At 43.5% G+C, this 19,746-nt stretch overlaps 1 protein-coding gene across 22 annotated transcripts in view; it reads left to right on the top strand.

The window, feature by feature from the left end:
* Positions 1–19,746, top strand: part of FHOD3 (formin homology 2 domain containing 3) — a 450,733-nt gene that overhangs the window by 106,387 nt on the left and 324,600 nt on the right. The gene's annotated exons all lie outside the window — the stretch shown is intronic.

Genomic DNA, 19,746 nt, shown 5'->3' with positions numbered 1-19,746 from the left:
TATAACAGAGTTTGCTTTTTTAGCCATTTTAAGAGTACAACTCAGTATCATTAGTTAGGTTTCACAATTTTGTATGACAGTCATCACTATTTTTTTTTAAAGATCTTTATTCATTTGAGAGAAACAGAGCACGAGCAGGGGGAGAGGCAGAGAGAGAGCACGAGAAGCAGACTCCCTGCTGAGCCGGGAGCATGACATGGGGCTCGAACCCAGGACCTGGAGATCATGACCTGAGCTGAAGGCAGACGCTCAACTATCTGAGCCACCCAGGCACTGCAACCATCATCACTATTGCCGAAATTTTCATCTTCCCAAATAAACTTTGTAACAAAAAACAATAACTCTCCTTTCTCCCCTCTCCCAGCCCTGTAACCTTGAATCTACTTTCTGTCGCTATGAATTTGCCTATAATTTTAAAACCTAATTTAAAATACTATTTTCAATTGGTCTTAGAAGCAAAGTTTATATGAGAGTCGAAAACTTGAAAAGCTTGCTTCAGGTCGTACAGTTTCTCAGCGGAGCAGTTTACATCAGATCTGCCTCATTTTCCACCCTCGGACCACTGCTCAGAGAGACAGAAGACGGGCTGAAGGGGGGAGGTCTTGAGGGGGTATCACGTAGCAAGCACAGAGGAGCTGCGCGGACGTCGATGTGAGCAGCTCCACATGCAGCCTCAGTGAGTGAGTCATTCCTGCTTTAGGACGATGAAACTGATTTTCATTGTGAAATTCATTGACCTAAAAGTCCTGTTAATAGAGGAGTTAGAAACCCAAACCCTTCTGACCTCAACATGTCCATCTCTATGATGACTGTCTTCCAGAGTGCAGAAAGGACATTTTGGGGGGTGGGGACCCTCCATTTCTCTGTCATATTCGGCAGGGTGATTTCCAGAGCGCAAGGTGGCGGCAGTACTAAGGAGGGCCAGAGTGACACCAGGACAATGCAGGGGGCGCCCCTCCCTTACCCAAAGCCAGTGGGTCACTTGTCTACACTTGTCAGCTCATCCCCAGTCCGTCATTGATGCTGGGCCCTGGGGGGTGAGCCAGCGGCCCCATCTGGCTGCCAGTGTTGATGACAACTGTGGGGACAGTAGCAGCCACCCTTACATGTGTATCAAGCATATCCAAGGGCTGGGCCTGGGTAAGGCGTTTCATGAACATTCTCTATAGCTCTCACAGTCCATAAGAGAGATGGCAGTGGATGGAGCATGGGGAAATGGAAGCTCCCGGAGGTCAGCTGAAGCTGTCACGAGAGCACTTGGCTGGTGGTGATAGCGTGGGGCTTAAGAGGGGCTCCTTGGGGGCTGCCGACTTTCTAGCCCCTGCTGCATCCTGTCCTGTGCTGGGTAGTGGGTAGGGCAAGGTTCCTTCTTCCAGGCCACTCCTCTGTGCAAAACTGACACCTGAGTAGCCAAGGAACCTGGCCAGCAGGAGGGGGGTGTTGGGGGCCTGGGGAGCAGAGACTGCAGGACTGGGGTGTTGGACATCTCCATTTCTGGACTCCTTGGCTGGAAGACCCTCAGCGTTTCAGGGAGGTGTTGGACCTCTGGGGAGTGCCCCTTTCTTCATGTAAACAACACAGGCTGAGGTGGGGGCAGGCTTCGAGCCCAAGACAATCAGAGGAAGTCATGTGCCAGAATTCTAGGTGTTGGTGCTAATTGGGAAAGGTTCTCACACGATGCTTGTTTATTCTTACCCTGTATATATTCTTATCAGCTTTGATTTCATTTCTTAGTCACAAAATATCCACAAAATCAAATTAGGAGCGGTGAGGTTCCTCTGATAGTCCTAACAGCAAGAAGTAAGGGTGTAGGATGGGAGTTGATTGGGCTGTCAGAGAAAGGGGAAGAAAAGAGAAGGAAGAAAATTTGACTTGGTAAAAATGACTTAGTGTGCAAGGATTTATTCATACGTCATTAAAATTTAAATTGTATGCTTCAGTTTGACACTGAGGACAAACAGGATCTTTTCAGCTTCATTTCATTTGAACTGTTTTATTAAGGCAATAAATATTTAATTGGTTGATGTTTTAAAGTTTACCAGGCTGCTGTATGTCTATATTTAGCATACACCGCAGTAACTTTGTTAGTCATTTCCAATAGGATTAAAATGATCAGCGTGTTTCTCAAATCCTAAAAGAAATACCAAACCCTGGGGTATTTACAGTTGTTTATTCTCAATTTCAGACAGTCATTTTTGTCCCACCAGCAAGTGATTCTTTTTCCAAGACCACATAAGGGTGGTGCCACCCCTTCCCACGCCACAGCATCCCCGAAAGTGAAAGGAATCTGGTCTCCTTGATTAAGGTTGATGATCTAATTAAGCGGTCATCAGATGATCTCTTTGCTTTCCATATTGCTTAACTTGTGATTCGGCTGGAAATAAATTTGCTTTTCAAACCAATCTCAAACACCCTAAGTGTCTAAGTATCCTGGACATGGGTGTCGTTTCTTAACCATGTGTCATGACACAGGAATATGAGAAGGTGGGTTGGATATCACTTAGGAAGTATGAGGAGTCCTGACCCCATCCTGGGCCGCCTCCTTCATATGGGGGAGCTGGGCTGTGCTTCAGACACAGGTGATGAAGTGAACAGTAATACACTCTCCTTCCACAGCTGTTGGGTTAATAGCGCTCACTTGGGTTGATCTCTAATTTCTACTTAATGAAAACCCATAATTTTGATTTGTACAGTTGTTCCTATGAGCCCCCTCTCTCCATTCCAGTTGCTACCACTGTAAATTTGGGGTCCTGACACCTCTGCTTGGAGTTTCGGTGGCACTGTCCCTGGGGGGTCTCTCCTCTGGGAGGGATTCCCTGACAACCCGTCATTCATTTTGCAGGTGATGCAACTGAAATGCAGATCTAACTAGGACATTTGCTGCTTTCAAGACCCACCCCCACCCTTGCCGTCCAGCCACATCTGTACCCTTCTAGTACACACGCCCTTCCTCCTGCTGCCCAGTGTCCTGTGCCCTCCCGTGCCCTTCTCTCTGCCTGCACGGTGTCCCCGCCTCTTATCTCCTTGGCTGTCCAGCATTCCGTTGTCTGTCCAAAAGTTCAAAACCAAGGAGACCTGCTTCCTTAATTCTATTTAAATTTCTCCCCCCCCCCCTTGGTGAGAGATGCTAGAAGACCCAAAATGTGTCTGTATGCCCATGATTTTATTTTGTGAGATTATATCCTTTAGAAATTTCCTTAACCACATGCTCTGTTTCTTATTGCTGCTGTGTAGATGTCGGAGCTGGCAGAGGATTAAGAGAGGAAGAAGACAAATAGGGAACTTTCAGTGAGGCTTTCTCCCCAGATGCTTGGAAAACAATTAAGCCACTTAGCAAACGAACTGCCTTAGAGAAGATTATAATGTTGGCCTTAATTTCTTTTACCAACTTCTCATTTCCTTGCAATGCATCTAATCAAGTACTATTTGCTGTCTTGGAAAATTTTTTGGTGTAGAGGTTTTATTTTATTTTTTAATGTTACTATGAATTCAAGAAATTTAGGCTGAAACATGTTACTTTTAACAAAAAGGAAAAGCATTAGATCTATTAATACATATAATTAAGCATATTATAAGAGAAGTCGTATTCTTCAGTTTTCCCACCAAAAATCATCATTTTTTGTCTCAGAGTCGCTGACCTTTGCTCCCGTACGCAGGTGGTGGTTTGGAACTTGGCAGCCCTTCACCTCATTCCATTTAGACGAACGTCCACATTTCTGATGGGGTTCAGAGTGGTGGGGTTAGCTCCGAACATAGATGGTCACCACAGCTTCCCGTCTTAATGTATTCTGAAAAGGAATTTCACAGAGATTAGCATCTAGAATGTGTCTCATTTCAAGTGAAGGCTTTAGGGGTAGAAAGATGGAATAAAATGCTTTCTCCTCTATTGCAGTTTATTCTTTTTTTTTAAGAAGGCCCACGTGTTGCTTTTGTGAAACCAGTGTGCAGATTCTCCACGTTGGCTTGACTGCTTTGTACCCCAGAACTTGGCTGGGGTTTAGGGGTGCCGCAGTGAAACGGAGGTAACGGGAGTTGAGGTTTATGGTGAAAATGTGTACATGAAAGGAATGCAGAAGTCAGCCCCTTCTGTCAGAACCTACATTCTCTCGCCAGATGGGAATTTCACTCTCAAATAGGGCGAAAACCGTGTGCGGGAAGGGAGTGCTCCGTGTTAGTGGGAGAGAAAGGGAAAAAAACAAAACAAAACAGGGCTCTCAGAAGAACTTGAATAAAATGAAGGCTTATTCGTTTTACAATTGGTCTGGCCATAAACAAATTCTTACCAGTATCAAATTCAAGGAAAATGTTGTGAAATAATACTGGATGCAGTAAAAGGAATTTTAAAATAATTATAATTTGCCGTCTTCTCTGCAGTCGAGAGTACTTTGGAATCGGACGCCCGGCAGCGAAGTCAGAAGGAACTATTACTCCTTCTCTAAGCATTTGGCCTTGCTCTGTGGTTGACTGTCTCCCCTTCAGTTCACGGGGAGGCCTCCTGGGCAGCTGGTGGCCGGGGCAGCTGTGGTGACCTAACTCCAGGGTGCCCCTCCCATCGATGGAGCTCCCAATTTAGCTGTTGGGTTTGTGCATGAAATGCCACAGTGCAGCAATCTGAGCTCTTGCTTTCTGTTTAAATAAAAAGGCAGATGCTTCACACATGTTTTCATGAATTGACATAAACCATGGAAGGAAAGAATGCTGATACCCAGGAGTTACCCTGTAGCAGCTTGTTACTTGTAATTTTTAGGTTTACTGGAAGAGCGAACGCTGACAGCCAGCGTGCATCTGTGCTGACCCTGGATTAGGAGGAGCCCAGGCGCTTTTAAGTGCCTGAGTAATGGGTGGATGGGGCATCTATAAATAGGGGGCTTGTGTGTCTCACGGAGCTCCGAGAGACGGGAGGGCTTCCTGGGGCCAGCACAGGCCCGTGTGGCTGAGGGGAAGAGGGCGCACTCTGTTTTTGCCTTCCTTTCCATATCAAGAAGAGCAGATGCTTAAGTAACAAAATGAGCTGGCTCAAGAGTGTTAGCTCTGGAGCACAGGCTCCTGGGAAGCCCTGGAAGAGCACTGAGAAAGGGTTTGTCCCTTTTCTTGAAGTTACTGGCATCTATGACGTGGAGGCATCAGATGGCTCCCACCGGAGGATCCTGTTAAGTGACACTTGATTAACTCTTGCGTTTCTTCTTGGGCTCAGTCCTTTATGAAGCTGACCATCTCTTTGAATGTAGGCGCTAGAAAGGAAGGAGGTGGGCCCTGGATATTCCTGACAGTTGTTGTGGGTTTATACTGATCCATCCATAACCGTGCCAGGCACGTGTCCGCATTGAACTCACTGATGGTGAGCACACTTGGAAGCAGAGCGGAGCCCATGACCACATGCAGTCAGCTATCACGTGGATGGAGGTGTGCAGCCTGCCAGTCGTGAGCCTATTGCAGACACTTAGTGGATTATTTGTCGTGTGCCTGTCTAGAATCATGGGTCTTCCTTGTCACCTGATGCGGTGCCCCTCCAGTGTGGCTGAACACCATGAGTGCCCATCTGCTCACGTTAGAGCACCCGTGCCTTGCGTGCTGCCTCGGGACGGTGGCCCCACGGGATCGGAGGGTGGGGCTGGGAGCGGGTCTATTAAATGAGCTCTTAGTTTTACATGGGGCTGGTCCTTGTGAGGGCAGGACAGCTGGCTTCCTAACAAGCCCTTAGATCACAACAGTTAGAAATTCAGTGTTAAACAGGTCTCATCCTCACACTTCAGGGGCTTTAAAAAAGTGGTATTTGCCTAAAGTCCGAACTAGCTTCTGGAAACAGGTCAGGCAGGAGCCCTAGTATTTGGCCTGCATCCTTTAGCTTATCTGTGATTAGCTTAGATGCTTGATAAATTCTTTTCCCATTCCAGCAGCTTTATGACCGTTGGGGTCTGACTGTCTGGTGGCAGTTGAGGATAACAAGTAGGAAGTCACACAGTCTGGGTGGTGTAAATAGTAAGGGGAGACGTGTCTTTCTCGTCTTTAATTTCAGCTGATGACTCCGCAGTAGTGCTGGGGTTTTGATGTTTATCACTGTTTCTTTCACTCCCGCCCATTCCTTACCCAAAAGACAAATGGTGAGGTTAAATATGGCCGTGACTCAGCCAATGCTTGGCAGAAGCCCAGTCATGACCATCGGGGAAGATGGTGCCATGGTCACAAGTCTTGTTAGAATTGGCATTCAACTGGTCTTTGTCTTCGTGTAGGTTTTCATAGCTCATTATTAGAACTTATTCTGACCATTAGCTAATAATGTATTCCCAGGCATGTTTCAAAAACTAAAGCATTTTTTAAAACAAAAATATAGATAAGATTGATTTGACACGGGACATTCACGGGTGAGGAAAGACACACAATTGAAGTCTAACTTTTATGCTTAGATAAAAGATGTTTTCGAATTTTCAAAAACTGATTGAAGTAACCAATGAGGAGGTTGGATAGCCTCTTCTGTAAAGCTTCTCATTCTTCTAAAGTTAGTTGGCTCTGAAAACTTGGGTTGAACCAAGAATTTGTGGAGCTGAGATTTCAAAGACCAGAAGCACTGCAACCTAAAGCAAGACTGGAGATTGTACATAGTTAATTTTTTGTATGGGTTAAATTCTGGAAGGAAGAAGACAGTAAAGTGGTGAACGGCTGAATTTTTTTTCTTTAGAAAATATGGCATAGCAATAAATGTAATATGTACTGTTGAAAACTTATAAATGTGGCTCCAAGTCCAATGGAGGTTGCTAGCAAATCTTCTGGAATAATTCTCCACCATTAGCAGTTGACAAGAACACAGTAGTGACGTGCAACTTTGTCATCCAACCAGGACTGCTGTGGATGTTGGTGGTGGCTTTGGGTCACGTGCCAGTTCTAGGGGACAACAGGGCCATGCTGGTTCCTGGGTGGTAGCACCTGTGTGAGTAGGGAGTGGATAATGGAGAGAGAAGGTAGGTTACCTGAAGAATTACAAAGGAGTCAGTGTCGGAATGGGTGGAGCCAGAAAAGAGACAGGAAGAGGAGAGCAGGGGTCTGCTGGATCCCAGTATGCCCAAAGCCTCCTTCCTACATTGGTATACAGCCGTCGCTTTCAGAGTGGGGTTGGCATTTCAACAAGGTGTACAATGTTTATTCTAATTTTTAAAAGTAGTTTAAACTTTTTTTTTTTTTTTTTTCAAGAGTGGCACATTCACCTGGCTATAACTTTGAACAGTGTAGAATGATGTATAGTAAAATATCCTACCTTCTTCTCTGGTAGTGTTCTCTAGCCCCATCCCCCAAACTCACCAGTTTGCCATCACATGTAATCAGTGTTATTAATTCCCTATGTTTTTATACATGGAGAAAAAAATATAATTTACTTCTTCCTTAGAATAAAAAAATTTAGCCTATCATATGCACTATTTTTCACTTAGTATTTTTTTTAAAGATTTTATTTGAGAGAAAAAGAGAACACGAGTAGGGTGAGGGGCAGAGGGAGAGGTAGAAGTAGACTCCCTGCTGAGCGGGAGCCCAATGTGGGACTCGATCTCAGGAACCTGGGATCCTGACCTGAGTCGAGGGTAGCCGCTTAACTGACTGAGCCACCCAGGGGCCCTCATTTAATATTTCTTGAGGCTCTTTCCATTTTAGTGAATAAAGTGCTTCCTGTTTTAACAGCTGCCTAATACAGCATTACATGTATGTAGAAACCTCTATTCAGTTCACCCCCTATTGAAGAATAGTTGGTTTCTTCTTGGCCATAGGAAAGTGCTACAATGAGTAACTTTGTATGTGTGTCATTTGCACATGTGCAAGTTTATCAGCAGGATAAATTCCAGAGTCAGATGGTCTGTGCACTTAGAACTTGGATAGATATTGCCAAATAGCTTTTCATAGGACTTGTTCTAATTTCCCCTCCCACCAGCAATTTGAGATTGATTTGAATAGGTTGGAATACTTCCTAGGGTGTCAGATAGTAATGGAAAAAACCTATTCTGCATGTAGGTGTGAGAACACCATCAGAAATGAGGCTGTAGCACTTCCCAACAGCACAGGAGACCCACAGAGGCCTGCTGTCATGTCAGAGGAGCCCTCCCCGGACACTAGGGCTTGTTGGACCCTGACCAAGGACACCCATCCCAGAAAGCTTGAATGGGCCTGTGATCCAGCTCAGCCTCTTGGCTGCCCAGAGGGGCATCATTCTCTAATACCCCAGCAGCAGCTGTGGCTGAAAAAGCCTTTTGAGAAACAAAAAAGATCCAGTTCAGATTAGGAAACACAAAGCAGGGTCCCTGAGTAAGGCCTTAATCAAATCTGATTTAATTAAACACTGACAGGAGCTGTGTTCATCAGATGTGTAAGAAGGGTGTAACAGGGAGATGAGCAATCAGCTTGAAATCTCTCTATTTTGACAGCACAAAAGATTTAATGTTTGCATCATTGCAACATGAAGACAGGAAGCCACCAAGCAGGGGGTGGTAGGATGGGAAGCAGGGCTCAGGGAGCCTTCCTGGGTGTCCCACTGCCCAGGCTTCCCCGCCTTCCCCGCCATTCCTTGCTCAGGGCCTGCCTTCTGGGGGTTACCGTGCACACGTGCCCCCCAGCCCCTCTCTCTGCTTCTCCTCCTCCTGAAGCTCTGTATCCGAATCCTCTTTCGGCTATGAACTTTCAAATGTAAGAACTGAAAGCTTTCTGGTGATTAGAGAAGAGTACACATTTATGATAGAAAATTTGCAGGATTTGATTGGAAGCTGTGATTACAATTTTGGAGCCTTGTTAGAGGTTAGTTTGGGTTAGAATAAGGAATGAGCAGATGTGGAAAAGGAAGCTGGAAATGGGCTGAGTTGGAGTGAAGCTCTCAAAGCATGTGGAACAGCTGAAAGATCTCAACAGCGTCTTGACCACAGGGGAAGTGTGAAGAGAAGATAATCTACCGCTTCTTTGCCAGGGTGAATCTGCGAATTCCTGAACACAAACCAATCCAATGGTGGACACTCAGATGTGTTTGGACTCGCTCATCACACGTGGGGCTGACTTCGAAATACTGTGCTGTCATTGTAGTGTGTCGAATCCTTTTGGATGAATAGTAAAAAGTACCTGATGCCCCATGGGAGGGCTGTGAGGGTGGGCACAGTGTTGGGAGGCCCTGGGACCACAGCATGCACTTGGGAAGATTGGAAGAAGCACCAGAAGGATGGCAGGCTTGTGCGTAAATCCAGTGCACCCAGGGGTTTTTCTTAACCGTAGGTATAGAGTGAAAACGGTAGTAGAGAATAATACGTTAAAAAACTCAACAATATCCTAATTCTCAGTTGTCCTTATTATCCTGCTCTAGTTTCTCACAGCAATTATCACCTTATATGCCCAATGTTGTGTACCACTTGTTTTTAAAGCACGTGTTTGTTTCAACATGCTTGATACAGTACTGAACCATTTGACCATAACACGGGTTTCAGATTTGCTGATGTGTGATTTCCTTTGCAAAAGCGCTAGATGAATGCAGAAAACTGCACCCAGCTGAGCCGAGCCACAGAGGAATACACGGCGAGCACATGCACACCCCTGAAACATCTCCCGGCTGCCTCCGTTCACGTCTTGTTTCACGAGGCACATTCTTTTTTTTTTTTTTTTTATAATGATTTTTTATTATGTTAGTCACCATACAGTACATCCCCGGTTTTCGATGTAAGGCTCGATGATTCATTAGTCACGAGGCACATTCTGTCCCCATGTGACAACTTCATCTGATTTCAGATAATGCTCCTACCACTCCACCATTGCTCACAAGCTGCAGCCCCAGCGTCCGCTTCCTCAAGCGCGCTTCAGGTTCTATTTGTTTGTTTGCAGTAAAGTGCCATGTTTATTGTAGTACTTGTGTCTATCTTAATCTCTCAGTGTGTTTACAATTGTGGTCATTTTTACTACGTTTCTGCCTTTTCCCCCATATATGGCCTTTGGTGTTGTGTGATTTTTTGCGTAGCACAATGACTTCTTAGGGATGCGTGTGTGGTGGTCTCACAGGAATGGAGTATGACTGCTTTAGGTTTACTGCTTATTGTCTTGTCTCTGCCTCCTCCCCCAACAACGTCATTTCAAGGGGGCAGAGCCTTTTGATCATTGGCTCGCAGTTGCGTTCCCAGGCCCTGGAACAGTGTCTGGCACAGAACAGGTGCTTAACAAATACTTGGTGAATGAATGAGTTATCAGATCTTTTGCTGGAAATGGCGTTCTAGCCACATTCTGTTGCAAATTAATGGTCCTATTAAAATTACTACAGTTAAGGGATATAGCATAGTGGATGAGTTTGGCAAACAGGTCTGGCTCTTTGGCTGACATAGCCCACTAAGGGGAGGCAAAAATGGTAGTGTGGAATGTAGGTCACATAGCTTTTGAGAATTTGAATCGGAGAAGAAATGTTCTAACAACATATTAAAAATCAATTAAAGTAAGAACAATCAGAATAATAATACAAGTGGCCAGCCCTGTGGAAGAGGTTATGTTCACATAGTAAAAAGAGTGAAAAAAAAAAAACAAGGGATCATAATGGTGTTGTTTGACTCCAAAAGAATTCAATAAATAAAAAAGGAATTTTAAGATACTTTGGATTAGTTGTTAGGAAGGACCCAAGTTTGTATTTTTAAACTAAAATTCTTAAGTCAGTGAATCATTGCCTCAGCACCTAGCATGTGTACTGAAAATATGTCTGTACTTAGTGTTCAGTAAAGGACAGACTGGGTGTGTGCATAAAACTATTAGCTGGAATTGTTGACACATGTGTGCACGTGTATAACACATGTACACACATGTAACTTTGCTATGACTTTGGGATGTGCGCCATGTGCTGATAGCAGTTTATCCTCACAACAACCTGACAAGACAGCTGCTGTTACTTTGTCCTCTTTCAGATGAGGACACTGAGGCCCAGAGAGGGTGGTGTAGCTGGTGAGTGATAGAGCTGGGATGTGGGGATTTTGGATTCAGAGCCCATGTCTCCATGCATTGAGGGGATTGCATAGGTTTTGGTGATTCCAGTTAAGAAGATGTGTTTCCTGCCCCCCTCAGAGGACATAGAGATGTACATAAGAAATAACAGTGATCTTGGGTCCCATGTGAGCAGAGCGTGAGGATGGTAGGTTTGGGGAGCAGAGCAGAGGCCTACCCGCTTTATGTCATGGGCCCTCTATCCAATGACTAGGTGCTTTGGAAGGTGGCCTACATCGAAAGGAACCAAAAACTCCCCCAAAAGAAGAAAGCACAGGCATGTAGATGTAGGAAGGAAATAACATTTATTCGATTTCTACTTCATTCTAAGACCAGTTGCTTTTTATACATTAAGAACTGATAATTGGGGATCCTGACTTTGGGATAAGTGCTTTTAGTTCTGTTTCATTTAATATTGACAATATTTTTGAGGTTGGTTCTGTTACCTTCATCTTCCATACAACTCAAAGAATATGTCCAAAGTCACTTTGGCTTTGTTTGGTTCTCATGCACCAAACAGTGAGATAGGAATTATCTGAGAAATGATGAAGACACACAGAATGCAGCACAGTTAGAATTTAAACTCAAGTCTGTCTTGATAGCTTTTCTTTTTCCATCGTAAATAAGGCATGCGTTGCGGTAAGGTGTGTTTCTAGAAAAATTACAGGAGGAGATTTGAACAGAAGTGATGACACGTTTCTACAAAGCTTAATAAAAACGTGAACTTAGAATAATGGAGATCTCCTACTGAAACATGCCAAGCTTCTCTAATGAAGCTTTGCTGATAGCCGCTGGCCCTGGGATTCAGTACTCATGGTCACTGTTCAAGAGGCTTAAGACAAACTAGATTATTTGTTCACTTATTGTGTACCTATTGTCTGTTCCCTGCTAGAATGTAAGCTTCACAAGGACAGGCATGTTCGTTGTGTTACGATGAGGAGGGTTGTAGGTGAGGATTAAAGAATATAGCTCTTACAGTTGAACATGGGCATTGTTTAAATATAAGACTGAGGTCACTTTTAGTCAATCTAAGTATCTCTAGTAGATCGGAGCTTTGGCATTGACCACGGTCAGGTATAAATTTTGAAAATTTTTAATAAAGTTGATAAGATTCTGGAAAAAAAGTTTCAGCAGGAATCAGTTGAGAGGAGAATGTTAAATTGAGGGGCCCATGTTGCTCGGACTTCAGGTAAGGATATACCATGCTGGTACATGAAGCTTTGGCCTAGGAAGTGGCACCTCATGAGAGGTTTTGAGGTCCCATTAGAAATTGAAGATGGTCAGACTTCTTTGTGGCAGGGACATCTGGGAAAAACAAATTGGCATGGCAAGCAGTAACTGGAGTGTCATTTGGGTGCTTACTGTGCTATGAATGGCAATGCTGGAAGGCACAGGACTTCTTTGGGCTGTTGTATCTGCTGTATCTGTGCAGGGGGATGGAAGTGACACCTATGATAGTATTAATCACTACTAATCTTCAAAGATGAGTACACCTCAGTGGGAAAGGAAGCTGAAGAACTAAGTAGACTTATAACTAATGATATTCAAAGCCCCAGCCAAACAGGTGTGGAGAACACAGTTTTCTGGCTGGCCCCAGTGGTAGCCACACAGGCCTCCATTCTCATAGATGACCAATCTGCTGTAGAGGGGCCTCCTTATTCCCTTTGTATTGTGAAGCAATTTTCAGATCTGTTAGAGATGAAGTTCATTCCTTTGCTAGCGGGGAAAAAGAATGGCTTTTAAAAATGTCTAAGGGCACCTGGGTGGCTCAGTTGGTTAAGTGTCGGCCTTGGGCTCAGGTCATGATCTGAGCTCTGGGTTTGAGCCCTATGTTGGGTTCCCTGCTCAGCAGGGGGTCTGCTTCTCCTTCTGTTCACTTGCGCTCGCTCTCAAAATCTTTTTAAAATGTCATTTTTTAAAAAGATTTATTTATTTGACAGAGATAGACAGCCAGTGAGAGAGGGAACACAAGCAGGGGGAGTGGGAGAGGAAGAAGCAGGCTCCCAGCGGAGGAGCCCGATGTGGGACTTGATTCCAGAACGCTGGGATCACGCCCTGAGCCGAAGACAGATGCCTAATGACTGCGCTACCCAGGCGCCCCTAAAATGTCTATTTTTATAATAAAGATTAGAGCAGAAAGCAATGGTACAGAAATCAAAAACAGTACACATCAATGAAACTAAGATGGTTCTTTGAAAGAATTTGGGTGATGGGCATTAAGGAGAGCACCTGAGGTGTTATATGCAACTGCTGAATTATTGAACTCTACATCTGAAACTAATGATGTACTATATGTTGGCTAATGGAATTTAAATAAAAAAAGAGTAAGATTGATATACCTCTAGCCAGACTTAGCAAAAAAGAAAAGAGACAGGACCCAAATAACATCATGAATGAAAGAGGAGAGATCACAACCAACTCTGAAGAAAAACAATTACAAGAGAATGTTATGAACAATCATATGCCAACAAATTAGGCAATCTGGAAGAAATGGATAAATTCCTAGAAAGCTATAAACTACCAAAACTGAAACATGAAGAAATAGAAAACCTGAACAGACCCATAGCCAGCAAAGAAATTGAACCAGTAATCAAGAATCTCTCAACAAACATGAGTCCAGGGCCAGATGGATTCCCAGGGGGAATTCTACCAACCATTTAAAGAAGAATTGATACCCATTCTTCTGAAACCGGCCCAAAATACAGAAATGGAAGTAAACCTTCCAAACTCATTCTATGAGGCCAGCATTACCTTGATCCCAAAACCAGACAACGACCCCACTAAAAAGAACTACAGACCAATATCCTTGATGAACGTGGATGCAAAAATTCTCACTGAGATACTAGCTAATAGGATCCAACTGTACATTAAAAGGATTATTCACCATGGCTAAGTGGGATCTATTCCTGGACTGCAGGGGTGGTTCAACATCTGCAAATCAATCAATGTGATATACATTACCTGAATAAAAGAAAGAACCAGAACCACATCAGTCTCTTAATAGATGCAGAAAAAGCATTTGACAAAATACAGCATCCTTTCTTGATAAAAAACCCTCCATCACGTAGGGATAGAAGGAATATACCTCAATATCATAAAAGCCATATATGAAAGACTCACAATGACTATCATCTTCAATGGGGAAAAACTGACAGCTTTTCCCCTAAGGTCGGGAACGCAGCAGGGATGTCTGCTCTCGTTACTTTCGTTCAATTTAGTACTGAAGTCCTAACTTCAGTAATCAGACCACAAAAAGAATAAAAGGCATTCACATTGGCAAAGAAGTCAAACTCTCACTCTTTGCAGACAACACGAAAGACTCCACCAAAAAATTGCTAGAACTGATATAGGAATTCAGCAAAGTTGCAGGATACAAAGTAAATGCACAGAAGTCAGTTGCATTTCTATATACTAATGATGAAGCAGAAAAGAAAGAGAAATCAGGAAATCAATCCCATCTACAGTTGCACCGAAAACCATAAGGTACCAGGAATAAACCTAACCAAAGAGGTAAAGGATCTGTATTTGGAGAACTATAGCACACTTACGAAGAAATTGAGGAAGACACAAAGAAATGGAAAAACATTCCATGCTTGCGGATTGGAAGAACAAATACTGTTAAAATGTCTCTACTACCAAAAGCAATCTACACATTCAATGCAATCTCTACCAAAATACCATTGGCATTTTTCACAGAGCTGGAACAAGCAATCCTAAAATTTGTATGGGACTAGAAAAGAACCCAAATAGCCAAAGTTATGTTGAAAAAGAAAGCCAAAACTGGAGGCATCACAATTCCAGACTTCAAGCTGTATTACAAAGCTGTAGTCATCAAGACAGTATGGTACTGGCACACACATAGATCAATGGAACAGAATAGAGAACCCAGAAATGGACCCTCAACTGTGTGGTCAACTAATCTTCAACAAAGCAGGAAAAAATATTTAATGGAAATAAGACCATATCTTCAACAAATGGTTTGGGAAAATTGGACAGCCCTGTGCAGAAGAATGAAACTGGACCATTTCCTTACACCATACATGAAAACTCGAATGAAAAACCTCAATGCGAGACAGGAATCCATCCAAATCCTAGAGGAGGAGAACACAGGCAGCAACCTCTTTGACCTTGGCTGCAGCAACTTCTTGCTAGACAATTTTCCAAAGGCAAGGGAAGCAAGGGCAAAAATGAACTACTGGGACTTCATCAAGATGAAAAGCTTTTGCATAGCAAAGGAAACAGTCGACAAAACCAAAAGACAACTGATGGAATGGGAGAAGATATTTGCAAATGGCATATCAGATTAGGCTAGTATCCGAAATCTATAAAGAACTTGTCAGACTCAACACCCAGAAAACAAATAATCCAGTCAAGAAATGGGCAGAAGGCATGAACAGGCATTTCTCCAAAGAAGACATCCGAATGGCCAACAGACACGTGAAAAAAATGCTCACCATCACTTGACATCAGGGAAATATCAAAACCACAATGAGATACCATCTCACACTAGTCAGAATGGCTAAAATTAACCACTCTGGAACTGACAAATGTTGGTGAGGATGTGGAGAAAGGGAAGCCTCTTACACTGTTGGTGGGAATGCAAGCTGGTGTAGCCGCTCTGGAAAACAGTATAGAGGTTCCTCAAAAAGTTGAAAATAGAGCTACCCTATGACGGAGCAATTACACTACTAGGTATTTATCCAAAGGATACAAATAGAATGATTTGAAGGGGCACCTGCACCCCAATGTTTATAGCAGCAATGTCCACAATAGCCAAACTATGAAAAGAGCCCAGATGTCCTTCAACAGATGAATGGATAGATGATGTCGTATATATACACAATGAAATATTACTCAGCCATAAAAAGGAAATCTTGCCATTTGCAAGCACGTGGATGGAACTAGAGGATATTATGTGAAGCAAAATAAGTCAGACAAATTCCATATGATTTCACTCATGTGGAATTTAAGAAACAAAACAGATGAACATAGGGAAGGGAAGGAGAAATTAAGATGAAAACAGAGGGAGGCAAACCATAAGAGACTCAACTCTAGGGAACAAACAGAGGGTTGCTGGAGGGAAGGTGTTTGGGGGCATGGGTTAACTGGGTGATGGGCATTAAGGAGGGTACTTGATATAATGAGCACTGGGTGTTATATGTAACTCATGAATCCCTAACTTCTACCTCTGAAAATAATAAAATTTTTTAAATGTCTATTTCTAGCTTACTAACATAGGTTAAAGAAGTCTTAAGATTGGAAAAATAACTGGGGTCAAGGTGAAAGGGAGTTCAAGCTTAATAGGAGATGAGCACGACATAGAGGGCAGGAGGGAGGAAGCAGCTCAGCATCCGTGGAGGTGCCGGGAGAAGGTGTCTCTTGGGAGAGCAGCCTTTCCTATTCCCTGGAATGCCCCGAAGGCAGCGTGGCAGTGCCGGCGCTGGGAAGGAATCATGTTGCGTTGCAGCGAGCAACGGTGAGCAGTAGCTGTCGAGAGCACTGACCTACTAGCAGACCAGTGGGTCTTGTTTCCACGGGGGGTGGGGGGGGGGAAGCCCGACCAGATTCTTTGAGCTCACTGGTGGAGGTGGACGATTGTTGCCTCGTGCAGACTCTGAACCTCTGGGTCTCTCTCCACAGACCTCGAGGTTCAGACTGTGAAGCTGAGAGACCTCAGAATACAGGACAGAGTTTCATCTCTTCTTACAGTTGAAAGATCCTTATTTGAAAGAGAACAAAGATAAGGGACTCTGACAGCTCATTGGTGTTGATAGAAATTTCCGGTTATTTCGTTGTGACGGCTGTCCATTTGCCAGAGGACTAGGTAGGGCGAATAGCCAGTTTTTAAAACTGGAAAAGAAACAAGGTCAAAATGTTGGGCTCCTAGAAGTCTGGCAGCAGTCTTGAGTGAAATCTATACCACTCAGCACATAGGAGATAAAAATTTATTGAATAACGTGTGAAATTGGGGGCAGACTGATAAGCATATTGTGAGCATTTCTGAATGATGCAGAATTAGTAGGAGCGAACCACTGTGGGTTAGCTAAGAGCGAGTAGTGCCGAGCCAGTCTCAGATAGGAGATAACATGGGGTGGTAGGTCTTATTTTAGGGAATACAGTTGATAGGGATTCTTGTAATGTCCTTGTGGACTAGACGTTAGTATAGAAAAAAATCACTATTTCTTCAAAAGCAATCTTTTTATTTTTTTGTAAGTTATCAGAATGGACCCCAAGAATGCCACAAGGCTTTCATATTTTCATTAAAAAAAAAAAAAGTGTCCTATATCTGGGGGACATACTCTGAGCAATTTCAAGTGCTGGGAAGCTGACAAGAATACCTCAACGGTTGCGGGACCAGTTATGATCTCAATTCAAGTCTACCAAAAAGGTGGAATGTAATTGAAATAAATGTCTTACCTCTTGGGTTAAACATTTTGACAGGAGTATAGGCTTAAAAAAAAACAGCAATTCTATAAAAGACCTGTATGTTGACCACATTTACAGAATATAAAGCTTTATAGGAGGAGACGGCCTATAAATCTTTACTTTCCTTTAAAGGCACATAAAGTGCCTCCAGCCGCAGTACACTGCAAGCCCTATGTTGGGGGCCCTGACTCTTTGGAGGGTGTATTGAAGAGCGTGCAGGAGAATACTGGACGGCCAGAGGGCTGGGGGAGGCCTGGCTGGGAAACCTGGCAGGGTTGTCCAAAGCCTCTTCCCACTGGTCACGTCTGTTCTGGGTGGCCCCCGAGTGCAGCACTAACTCTGTGGGTCAGGGTGACTGGTGGACAGATTGAACTCCGTTGTGAACAAGCCTGATGGCTGGGTTAGGGTGTGTCTTCAGTGGGTGGAGAGCAGAATTTGGTAGCCTCTCTAAATCAGAGATTTTGCAGTATTGGACAATCTACGTTTTAATTTTGGAGTCACTACCATATGGTTTAGAGATGAGTTTATCATTATAATTTGGGTTGTGTAATACTATAAAAGGAAACTGTGATAGGACGGTCCTTTAAGTGGGAAGGCTCAAGGAAATTTCCAGCGAAGCGAGAGAAACCATGACTGTTTTTGCAGAGAACGAGTCCTGTGGAATGTACTTGTGGGGATACAATGATCCTGTTACTTGAACCAGGAGAGCGAGGGGAGAGAGGGCAGGGGACACGGGCAGTGTGTGGAATGTGTCCCCAAGAATGCATTTGCATTGAGTCTGTAAAGGTTGACTTCATTCAATAAATCTTGAAGATAAAACAAAAAGTCCTTTCTCCCTTTGGTAATTCTTTTTGAGCATTTCCGCTTTCCAGTAATCATAGCTTTGATTTCCCAAGAATGCTGTGCCTCTGAGGGAGTAGTGTTTTTCAGAGCGGTTATTAGAGCTGGCATGGGTAGCTGAAGACCGTCAGGCCCATGGCTGGCCTGGAGATTTTCTTCAGAAAGAGACCCTGATTACTCCTTATTTTTGCTCGTGTTGTTTTACTCTAATCTGTAATTTAAAATCCACTATACAAAGAGTCTACAGAGCGCCAGCTGGATGCTAGTTTAAAGACTTTCTTTTCTTTCTCTATTTTTTAAAATTTTAAATAGGACTGTCAATTTTGGTGTTTGCTGTTTAGAAATTGGTGAGATGCGTCTTTTGGTCTCCTTACCTTCAGTGTGTGGGGAGGTTGAAAATGAAATCACCACTTCGAGATTTCTGTTGAAGGTCCCTCCCCCGCCCCAAGTAGAAAAGGGGGTAGGAATTCCTCCACCCCCTTCATCTGACATTGAGGATGGAAGGACCAGCAGGTTTCTGGAATTAGTCCTCTGATTACAGCCTGGGAAGTTGTGATCTCAGGAGTGTGTGCTGGGTGCCTGGCCCTGCCATTCTCTGGGTGTGTTGGGATCACACGTGGAAGGGAGGAAGGCAGGCGGGGCCAAGACACTGCTGGCACTCGTGGGTCACGGTCAACCACAGAGGGCAGTAAATGGCACCTTCTTGCTGTTTTTGTAAAGCAAATGTTTCACTCACATATAATAATGGCTCTGTCTTGACTTTTGTTTAGTGTTCTTAGTTTGGACTGTATTTTTTTTTTTTGGGGGGGTGGCTTTTCTTGATTGTATGAATCTCTGCCTTTTCAGCTTAGATGAAAGCCTTAGAGGCTCCTGGGTGGCTCAGTCAGTTAAGCGTCTGCCTTCAGCTCAGGTCATGATCCCAGGGTCCTGGGTTTGAGTCCCACATCTGGCTCCTTGCTTCTCCCTCTGAATGCAGCTCCCCCTGCTTCTGCTCTCTCTCTCTCTCTCTGGCAAAATAAAATAAACTCTTAAGGCTTTCATCTTTTTTTTTTAATCTTTTACATTCCCTCTAATTGTTCAAATGTCTTAGGCCCACTCATGGACTTTTGCACAAAATCCTTTCTACAACCCAAGCTTAATAGGACATGAAGTGGACATTTCCAAACTCTGCTCTTGCTTTGGAAGTACACTTCTTTCAGAAAAGCAATTAAGCAGTGTGTTTAGATATTTTTACTATTTAGGAAAAACCTTTACAAATTTATTCTTTGTCCCAGTAATTTAACTTCCAGGAATCAATCCTAAGGAAATCTTATGAAATACAAAAGCTCCACACGTCCATTTTAAAGCATTATTTATAACAATGAGCTCTAATAATGTAAACAAACTTTATGTCTAATGGTAAGGGGATTGGTGTTATTTCTTCTTTCTACTTGCCTGTATTTTTTTTTACCATCTTGTTAAATGTGTTCATTTGACTTGTTCCAGTAAGTCACGGGACTGGATCTTTTATGG

This window comes from Ursus americanus, chromosome 19 (genome assembly GCF_024610735.1).
Source record: "Ursus americanus isolate L20-20 chromosome 19, mUrsAme1.1.p, whole genome shotgun sequence".
In the NCBI taxonomy this organism is placed as follows: Eukaryota; Metazoa; Chordata; class Mammalia; order Carnivora; family Ursidae; genus Ursus; species Ursus americanus.
This window is presented reverse-complemented; position numbering and strand designations above follow the sequence as displayed.